The 8,851-nt window shown below is 42.4% G+C and overlaps 1 pseudogene; it reads right to left on the bottom strand.

Annotated features, from left to right (window-relative positions):
- Window positions 1–1,759: 1,759 nt before the first annotated feature.
- On the bottom strand, window positions 1,760–2,568 carry LOC106735014 (60S ribosomal protein L7 pseudogene; annotated as a pseudogene).
- Between the last annotated feature and the right edge of the window lie 6,283 nt (window positions 2,569–8,851).

Below are 8,851 nucleotides of genomic sequence, written 5' to 3'. Positions count from 1 at the left end.
TCGCATAAATCTGTCATTCTGGTTCTAGCAGAGAAGTGTCTGCAAGCCTGCAAAGTGGAAAGGTGAAATGAGCCCAGGTGTTAACCAGGGCATGAGGTGGGGTGGGGGCGGGAGGGGGACATTCTTTCTCACGGCCATGGTTGGGGGTCTGGAGAAGGGCTCCGCTTTCAGCCTAGTGTGTGAGTGTGGTCGTGGTGATGAAAGTCTTATTTATTGTGAAGCTGCCAGAGTGCAGGAATCCAAGCTGTGGCAGGCAGGGTGTCGGGGTTCAAATGCTTCAGTAAGTCATGCTATACAAGGGCTGTGTCCGTGGAGCATTGCTGGGTCCTGGGCTTTGAACATGTAACCAGTGATTAGACAAAGCTCTAGACATTGAGGTTCCTTTGAGTTCTTATTTTTGCTTCTGCCTCAAATGAACCTCAAGTATTTCTAACCTACGTATCTGTTGTAGTTTTGTTCATAGTCTGCTAATTAGAATTTTCCATGGAAAGGAACGAGGATTCCTTTTCATCCAGCATGGCCATCCCAGTGCTGATTTGCCACTGACATAAGCTGATACCTGCCACCCTGGGCCTTGCAGTGGAGGTAAGAAAAGATTCTGGCTGGGACCAGCAGTTAGCATAATGGCTATGTCGCTGGACTCCCATGTAGTTGACCGCAGTTCACGTCCCGGACCCGATGGCTTAAAACTCACGCCGGGCGTGTGTGCACAGATTTAAAAAGTGTTTTACATCAAAATTAACTAACTTTCCATAAAGTATTTTTATGCATATGTGTATTTATAACTTCTTCACGTTTTGAAGGAACATTAAGTGTGGCTTAGACTAAAAAACAGACATAGAGACTCGCTATACAACAGTGTGCCTTCAGATACCAATATTGTATTGTGAACACAAAAATTTGTCAAGGGTCGGGAACCAGCAGTTAGCGTAATGGCTATGTCGCTGGACTCCCACGTAGTCGACCGCGGTTCGCGTCCCGGACCCGGTGGCTTAAAACTCATGCTGGGCGCGTGTGCGAGCGTGCCCAGGATCCCGAGAGGAGAATGGAGGAGAAGGGATTGCGGCGTGACCATCCCCCCTGGGGGGTGATTTCTCGCTTTCTGACTCTAATGTCTCTCTCTGTCTGTCTGGCGAGCGCACGCGCCCTATAGTGAAAATCTCTCCAAAAAAAAAAAAATTTGTCAAGGGTAGATCTCGTATTAAGTGTAGTTACCAGAAACACCCATGCACACACATAGAAGTTTCAGTTTTCTTTCTGCCCCTCAGTGGATCTTTTTCCACATCCAATTTTGTATATTCCTAGCCCCCAGAAACAGAAAATGGGGTCAGAGGAAAGGATTTTTACCCTCCAACCTCAGAGAAACAATAGAACTCATTTTTCTAAACTTTTTTTTTTTGGTGAACTGACCTTTATTTTATTACCTTACCTGCAAATCATGCATGAATGTCTTGAAATAAGCTTTCTTTGAATAAACCCATTTTCACTCAGCACAATTCAAAGGAGAAACATTGTGCCTTTCTGACGTAGAAAAAGCCTTTCAAATATTCCTAAGTGGTTTTCACAAAATAGAAAATGGATCCTAGTCTTGCAGAAATTTCAGCTTAATTTTACCAAGCACCAAGATGTGCTGCAATAGTTAAGGGAAGGCAGAGGCAAGCTAACAAAAAAGTTATTAATACAACAATATATTGCAGTCTGAAAACAGCTACTCTATTTATTTACTGACCAGATTACAAAAATAATCATGGTGGATACGTTAGTCCATCCTTCTAATAAATCTGTTGATCTGGTCTTCCCTATTGCCAGCATCTCCACCTTCTACAAAATGGGTGGTCTTTTTCTTCATTCCGTCACATGAAGAAGATAGTTTGAAGGGCCACAGGAAGTCATTTGCTTCTTTGAAGCGTTTTCCAACAGTATAGATTTCATGACTCAGATCCTCCATGCAGATGATGCCAAATTTACAAAGAGATTGAGCAATCAAAGAGTTATCTGTCAAAGCAATTTACCTCTTATTGATTTGTCCGTAGTCGTACTTGTAGATCAGTTCATTTACTGGCTTCAGGTTTGGGTACCCCCATGCAATATATGGTTCCACAATTCTCAGCATGTTAATTGAGGCCTTGCTGAGCTTAATGAAGGTGCCATTGAAGATCTGGCAAAGACAAAGAAGCTGCAACACGTTTAGAAACTTTGGGTTCACTCCATTGATAACTCTGATCCTGATAACAAATGCCAATTTAGGTTCTGCAGGTACATAGAAGTTGCCAGCTTTTCTTGCCATCCTGGCCATGTGAATCTCAGTTCTGTACATCTGTCTATATTCCTTATAATAGTGCTTAGCATGTTCGTAGATAAGCTTCCTTCTTGCCTTTCAAAGCATCTTTTGAGCAAACTTCTTTCTCAGGTGCTTGATCTTCAGCTCTGCAAAATTTCTTTGCTTTTCTTAAGAGTTTCTGGCACAGCAGGAAACTTTTTCGTGGTAGCTTCCGCCACAGCAGGAACCTTTTTCTAGGTTTCTGCCACAGCAGGAACCTTCTTTTTCTTCTCTTGAATGCCTTCCATGGTTCCAGCTGGAAAAGAGCACATTTATTTTTTATTTATCTATTCATTTGTGGTGGTTTTAAAGCCACTGGGTTCGGGACTCAAATTGTGGTCAGCCTGTGGGAATACAGAGTTTTAACCACCAAGCCACCTGCTGGCCAATATAACTCATTTTTTTAAACATGCTTTTCCTTTATCCATGATAGAATTTATGCACATGCACATCAAGGCGGAGAGAGAACCTCTCCACAGGTCTTGTTCTACAATCCCCTCCCACCAGTCTTCCAGCCCATTGGATCATGCATTCACGTACATGCCTGGTGTGTTTTAGACTGACCGGGCCAGGGATTCAAACCACCACAGTCACTATGTGGGGTCCAGCTTTTCTTGAGCAATGTGTTACCACTGCAACATGGAGCAAACCCCAGAACACATTTTTTTCCTCTCTAGCATGAACAGTCTGAAAAAAGAAGTAGCATGACCTTTTTTGTTGTACTTATAGGTAGGGGGTTACAGTTAGGGAGATGAACATTTGGTAACCAGTGACTTATGTAATAAAAGTACAAAGAGCCCAAATTAATGTTTTCCTTCCTTCCTTCCTTTCATTTTTTAAAATATTTTTGTCATAGAGTGCATGCACTTGCCAGAGAGAGACAGAAAGAAGTAAAGTGAGAAATCTCCCCCAGGAGGTATGACCATGCTGTAATTCTTCTACTCCATTCTCCTCTCTGGATTTCAGGCACCCATACACAGGTGTCCAGTGTGTTTTTCAAGCCACTAAGTCTGGGACTTGAACTGTTGAATTGGCCATGTGGGCTCCAACTCTTTAACGACTGTACCATTTGCTGGTCCCAAATTAATTCTTTTTATAAAAAGAGGTGATGAGGGAACCAGCAGTTAGCGTAATGGCTATGTCGCTGGACTCCCACGTAGTCGACTGCGGTTCGTGTCCCGGACCCGGTGGCTTAAAACTCACGCCAGGCGCATGTGCGTGCGTGCCCAAGATCCCGAGAGGAGAATGGAGGAGAAGGGATTGCGGCGTGACCATCCCCCCTGAGGGGTGATTTCTCACTTTCTGTCTCTATGTCTCTCTCTGTCTGTCTGGCGAGCGCACGCGCCCTACAGTGAAAATCTCTCCCCCCCCCCAAAAAAAAAAAGAGGTGATGAAATCATAGAGACTACCATACCTCCAAGTATGTGATGTTGGTCAGCGTGAAGGGCACATTTGATTTACCTTCAGACCTGAATCAGACACTGCATTAGCACTGCTCAGTCAAAATGACAGCTGTCTCATTTGATCCTCATGATTCTTGTGGACAGGTGTGACAGTTGCACAAGTCACCATATCATCCAGCTCCATGTGGCACAGAGTACACCTGGGCAGCAGTGAGCCAAGTTAAGAACACTGCGGAGGGTGCTCCTCCTCTGGCTTGCCTACCTCAATCCAGTAATTACAAACTGTTCACCACTTCAATTCACCCCTCATTGCAATTGTGTATGATCTCTCTCCACCTGGAAGGTTCATGATCCTCCCCCAAAACCCCTTCTAACTTCTTGTCGAATCCTTTTCACCTAATAAACTCAGCTCAATCTTTTAGAAATGGATTGCTTTCATTTCTCAGTCCCCCCAACATGTTTAATACCAATTCCAATAATTAGTAGTTTATTTGCTTTTGTTTCCCTGAGGTTCATGAGGGCAGGGATTGCTTCTCCATGGCCTTTGGTCCACACAGCCTAACTGCTTCAGTCATAAGAGAATTAGGTAATTTATTGATGATTGATTTTCTTCTATGCCCCACCTCATCTTACCCTTTGCCATACCTCTGAAGCATCTGCCTCTTGTTGAAGAGCATTTGTCATTTATCCTATGCCATGTTCCACATGGCTAAATGAATGTATGCCTGAGGGGGAGCTGCTGTGGATTAGAGAATAAACATAAAAATGAACAAAGACACACATGTAGAGAAAAGCAGGGATCAGGTGGTCTCAACTTCTCTGATGGAGACAGCCACAGCCCTGAACCATTCCCAGGTCTATTATTTTAAAGGTCAGAAAATGGGGTAAGGGGAAGTGGAATGCAAAGCCAGTTGTTTTTAGGTGTAAAGTGGCTGAAGATACAAAGATGTCTGGTTCCATGTAGTCCTATGTATGTTTTCTCTAATCTTCTTGGGCCAATTCTGATTAACACATAGGGTTTTCTTTAACCTGATACTGCTCTGCAGTTTTAGAAATACAGAGACAGCTACTGTATTCACATGTTAATGGTATTCCTTGCCCTGCAAATGACTGCCCATGAAACTGCATTTCTGGAGCCCTTCTTCAAGAGACAGACAGCTCCATGGCTCCTGTGATCTAGCCATTTGGGGAGAAAGGAAGATGTCCCATTGATAACTGGGCCTCCAGCATCCAAAACTCACGTGAACAGCCCTTCTTCAAGAGACAGACAGCTCCATGGCTCCTGTGATCTAGCCATTTGGGGAGAAAGGAAGATGTCCCACTGATAACTGGGCCTCCAGCATCCAAAACTCGCGTGATTGAACTTCCAAGTTTGGGAAGAAACCGATCATCCACCAGATGACTAGAAATCGCTGCAGGACCACAAGAAATATGGGGAAGCAGGAAAATACCTCTCCCACAAGGGAAAAGGATAGCTCCTCTTTATCCACACACAGTTCAATGGAAATCATGGAAATGTCTGATAAAGAATTCAGAACATTCATAATGGCAAAGCTAACAGAGATGGAAGAGAAGAGAGACAAGGAACTGCTGAAGAGGAAGGAGAAAGGAATTGAAGAGTTCCAGGAGGTGAGGAAATTCATGCAAGATCTAAAAGAGGAGTTTCACACTTTACAAAAGAATCAGATGGAACTGTTAGAGATGAAGGCTATAATACAAGAAGTCAAAATCTCCCTTGAAAATATTAAAAGCAGACTAGATCATACAGAAAATAGAATCTCTAATGTAGAAGAGAAAATGGTTGGCCTAGAAAAATCCACCGCGAAGACTGAGAAAATGGCCCAAAAATTTGAGAATAATATGCGAGAAGTACTAGATACCATCAAACGTCCAAACATCCGGATAATAGGCATCCCAGAAGGTGAAGAGACTCATAAGGGCATTGATAATCTATTCCATGAAATCTTACAAGAAAATTTTCCAAACCTGGAGAGGCACTCAAAGATTCAGTCCCAAGAAATACAGAGGACCCCAAATAGAATCAACCCAAGAAGATCTTCTCCAAGACACATTATAGCCAGATTGACCAAAACCACAGACAAAGACAAGATACTAAGACTGGCAAGAGAAAAAAGGCAAGTTACCTACAAAGGGTATCCCATCAGACTAACGGCAGACCTCTCATCGGAAACAATGAGAGCGAGGAGAGAATGGGAAAATGTATTCAAAGTATTAAGGGAAAAGCAATTTCAACCGAGAATTCTGTACCCAGCAAGGTTATCGTTCATTTGGGAAGAAAAGACACGAACTTTCCCAGATAAACAAAACCTGAAAGAATTTACCAGCACCAGACCGGATCTCCAAGAAGTTCTTAAGGGAGTGCTATGTCAGTAAAATTAAATGCAGACACACAGAAATAAGAGTTCAGAAACTAAGAAAATGGGCAACTTAATTGTAGGGCCAAAAGCTGGAGTTGAGTATTACATCCCAGATTTCAATCTGGAACATCGAACCTCAACAGATACAGAAGAAAGATTAAGTACATGAGACTGAACTGATGAAACAGTATTCTACGACTTGACTAAAATATTGCTGCTTTTCTTCTAAGCTTTGTTGTCTGGTTTTAAGGACTTTTGTCCTGTCTTCAGCTATCAATAGATTCATGTTCCGACTATTTGAACAGAATACTAACCTGTTTCTAGGCTTTAAGTTTCAAAGAAATATCCTTACCAGTTCAAAACTGCTTTTCTTGAAACCATCGGCTGATCTTGCTATTGAAAGTAGTTAGATTACTTATGATATTGTGTGACCAACGAAATGTTGGGGGAAAAGGGATTGAAGACAACTGTAGACAGCAGAGATAGTGTAATAAGAGAGTGGAATAGGGCAGAGGGCTAGACATGGGGTAAAAAAACATATATATGAAAGTAGAAATGGAATATTATGGATGATAACATGCATTATTAAGCCACTATATAGTATATTCTAGATGGGAAACCACATTTAGAATGTTGTGATGATGCTCAGGGAATGAATGTAAATTAATAAAAAAAAAAAATTTTCAGAAGAAAAAAAAAAAAGGCATTAGAAATACCTATTTGATGACTGCAGTTAAGCTATATAGCCCTAGTTAGGTGCTACGTTATAGTATGTTCATTCTATTCACTGAGGTTTATGCCTAAAGTCAGTCTTGTGTTCATGGATATGTACATATCAGCTGTGCTTGCTATTGAAAATATTTAGATTTATTAAGATATTTAGTGAAACAATAAAATGGGGGAGGCATAGAAAGCAACAATAGATACCAGACACAGTGTGGGAGGAGGGTGGGAGATGGCAGAGGGTGAGATAAGGAATCAAAGACGGGGAAAAAAGGCAAAATATACAGAAAACAATAAATGGAAACTGATTTGTGGACAATAAAAAAAAAGAAACTGCATTTCTGCATATGTCTAAAGGTCACCATGTTTGTTCAGATACCCCTTTCTAAAATCCTATGCTTCAGTTATCTATTGCTACAGGATACAGTGCCCCTCCAACTCAGTGGCTCATAAGGTGTACTATTTCTTACGATTCTGTGGGGTGGCTTACCTTAGGTCAACAATTCTTCTGCTTTGTGTAGTGTGGATTGTGGTCACTGGTACAGTTGTGTTTAGCTGAGATTCAGTTGGGACTAGAACATCCAAGGAGGCCACTCAGATGACAGGCAGTGATGCTGGCCATTGGCTGTGCTTTCCGAGTTCTCCCCAATAGGACCTCTCTTCTCTCACCATCTAAACTGACTTCCTCACTGCATGGATGCTGGGTTCTGAGGGAGAGAATACTGCCTATTCCCAGAGCTGCCACAGCATCCCATTTGCTGCATTCCATTGGCTAAAGCAAGTCACAGATTCAAGATGAAGAAAACAGAATCCCCCTCTTGATGTAGAAGAAGCATGTGTACTCAGGGAGGGGAGACACTATGGTAGTCAGTGTTAAAGATAATCTTCCTGGGGCCAGCAGGTGGTGTGGTGGTTAAGGGCACTGAACTCCCACATGGCCATCTGTGGTTCAAGCCCTGGACCTGGTGACTTGCTGTCTCACTTTCTCTCTCTCTCTCCCTCCCTCTCACTTGCTCACTCTGTCCTTCTCTGGTCAAATTTAAAAATAAATAAAGTTGAATAAAATAATTCTTTAAAAAAAGGATAATCTTCCTACCCTGAATAGTTATTATTCCAAGACTTTGTTTTCTACTGAAGGCTTTACTGTGCTCCAATACACTTGGCATCTTGCTGGCTACCTGCTTTACTCACAAATGTGATCACATGAGCTAGTCTTTCTCTGTCTTTATCCTTAGTTAATTTATATTCTTCATGCTAGCTGCCTGCGTTCCAATCTACAGATCAAGTCATTTGCTTGATGAAACAATTGGAATGGGAAAGCCTTTTAACCCCCTTTGATAGGGAACAGTCACTTCCCATTCGGAGTCTAATGTGGAAAAAGATCCTGATGGTGCAGAAGCATAAATACTTCCTCTGAAACACCATTAACCAGCTTCCTCAATAATATACCACATGGCACTGGAATTATACTACATGAGGCTCTAGACTTTTATCAGTTAGGGTAGGTTAATCACTGCAACAACAAACACCAACATTTCAGTAGCTTAACACATCCCAGTTTAAACCAATGAAGGCCAAGTCAATGGAGGTCCTCAGCTATGACATGCAGTCATTTAGGGACTCGGGGTGCTGGCAACTCTGCCATCTTCAACTTGTGACTTACAAGGTGTTTCTGGGATTGACATCCAGCTAGTGGAGGGAAAGATTGACATCCAGCTAGTGGAGAGAAAGAGCATGGGAGTTTTTCCTAGATCAGACCTGGAAACGGCATATCTCATTTCTTCTGGTATTTCATTGGTCCCACTTGATTACATGGCCAAATTTAATTATGTCCAAAGACAGGAAATGCAGTCCAGCTGTGAGCCCAGGAAGGTAAGGAAGCAAGTGCAGTCTGTGCCTGATGCCTGACCATCCATATAAATGGCACACTTACGGACAGTATTTCTGGTGTGCACACAGAGCTCACACTCATCAGAAGCACTCAAACCTGGGAAGAGGAGGCTAAGCATGCCTATGAAATTAAGGAG

The sequence above is a fragment of the Tupaia chinensis genome, unplaced genomic scaffold (genome assembly GCF_000334495.1).
Source record: "Tupaia chinensis unplaced genomic scaffold, TupChi_1.0 Scaffold000275_1, whole genome shotgun sequence".
NCBI lineage: Eukaryota > Metazoa > Chordata > Mammalia > Scandentia > Tupaiidae > Tupaia > Tupaia belangeri.
Note: the sequence above shows the minus strand (reverse complement) of the source record. Positions and strands in the feature narration are given on the sequence as shown.